The sequence below is a fragment of the Brassica oleracea genome, chromosome C7 (assembly GCF_000695525.1).
Source record: "Brassica oleracea var. oleracea cultivar TO1000 chromosome C7, BOL, whole genome shotgun sequence".
Classification (NCBI taxonomy): Eukaryota; Viridiplantae; Streptophyta; class Magnoliopsida; order Brassicales; family Brassicaceae; genus Brassica; species Brassica oleracea.
The window spans coordinates 4,417,173-4,419,349 of NC_027754.1; positions in this window are offsets into that span (position 1 = coordinate 4,417,173).

A 2,177-nucleotide genomic window follows, 5' to 3' on the forward strand; every position below is an offset into this window, starting at 1 on the left:
ATCTCAATCCCAAGGAAGTACTTCAACTCTCCCAAATCTTTGATATCAAAGGCATTTTTAAGAAAGGTTTTAGTTGAGAGAATACCTTCATTGTTGCTACCAGTGATGATAATGTCATCCACATAGACTAAGATGACCACAATACCTTGCTTACTAGTTAATGTGAAGAGGGTGTGATCAGCTTATGACTTTACAAAGCCTCTTCCATTGAGGGTGGTGCTCAACTTATGGTACCAAGCCCTTGGAGATTGCTTCAAGCTATAAATTGCCTTCTTTAATTTGAGAACATTTCCTGGCTTCACCATGTTCTCAAGACCATGAGGTGGTCTCATGTAGACTTCATCCTCCAATTTTCCTTGAAGAAAGGCATTCTCCATATCCATCTGCCATAAATCCCACTCAAGGTTGACAGCAAGAGACGAGAATCCTTATAGTGTGAAGCTTGGCCGCTGGTGCAAAAGTGTCTAGATAATCTTCACCATATACTTGAGTATATCCCCTTGCAACCAGTCTTGTCTTCTTTCTTTTTGGTTTTCCATTGGCTCCATACTTGATAGTGTAGAGAAGCCGGCTTGTCACTGCCTTCTTTCCTTTTGGAAGTTCAGTCTCAAACCATGTATCATTCTTGATCATGGCTCCCATCTCATCTCCAACAGATTCTCTCCACTCCTTGTGTTGCATAGCTTCTTCATATGTTCTTGGAATGTATTCCTGATCCAATTCACTGATGAAGACTTGATGCTCTTCTGGATATTTAGCAAGGGAGCATACGAAGACTTGATGCTCTTCTGGATATTTAGCAAGGGAGCATACTGCACTTATTGGGTGAGCTACAACTTCAGCATTGAAGTAAACTTTTGTGTTGATCCAGTGTGAAGGTTTCCTGATCCTTGTACTCCTTCTCAATGGTTGTATCTGCTCAGGTTCTGCTTCATTTCCTTCACTTGGCGCCTCTACTTTTCTGATGGCATCTCATCTTGATCATGAGCTACTGAGTTCTCTTCAGGTTGAGCTTGTGTAGACTGCTCAACATTTCTACTGCCCCCTCATGATCAAGATGGGTGTTCTAAACACTATCAGTTGCAGTAGATGGTACATTTTCAGGGAGATGTTCCACCCTTGGTAGAGAAGGCATATTGATTCCCAAGCTCTCCATTACTCTCCTAAGGTTGTTTGCTCTATCTGAAGCTGATTGAGAAAGATCTTTGAGCTCATCCCAACTCTTTCCATCATAATAGCCTCTGGATTCTACAAACTTCATATCCCTTGATATCAAGACTCTCCTAGTCTCTGGAACAAAGCATTTGTAGCCCTTTTGGTGAGGAGAATAGCCAATAAACACTGCCCTGGTGCTTCTATGCGCCAGCTTATCTCTTTGTTCTCCTGGAATCAAGACAAAACACAAGCACCCAAACACACGTATATGCTCTATGGATGGTTTAATTTTGTTCAGTACCTGATATGGAGATTGATCTTGAAGGATCCTGGTAGGTATCCTATTGATCAAGTAGCAGGCAGTAAGGACAACATCTCCCCAATAGCTTTTGGGCATGCTTGTATGGAACATCATGCTCCTTGCAACCTCCATGAGATGTCTATTTTTCTTCTCAGCTACTTCATTTTGTTGTGGGGTGTATGGACAGCTAGTTTGATGAATCATCTCATATTTGGCCAAATGTTGTTTAAAAGCATTGCTTGTGTATTCTCCTCCAATATATGATCTCAAATTTTTTATCTTGGCATTGAAATGGTTAGATACATAATTTTGAAAATTTATGAAAGCTTCTAAGACCCTATCTTTAGATTGCATTAGTGTGATCCAAGTATATTTTGATTTTTCATCTATAAAAGTCACAAAATACTTATGATGCTCTCTAGATAAACATGAGGCAGTCCATACATCAGAGTGAATCAGGTTAAAGCAATTTTCATAAATAGTACTTGATCTAGAGAAAACAGATTTACAATGTTTTCCTAAGATACAAGCCTCACAATCACTCTTAAAGGAAATACTAGGCAACATGATGTTTAAAGCTCTACAATGGGGATGTCCTAATCTAGCATGCCACAATACATATTTAGGGAAATAAGAAATGGAATTTAAAGCATGGGATAAATCGGCAGCAAGCTTAGTATTTTCAAGCAAGTACAAGTCTCCCTTGGTGACACCTTTGCCA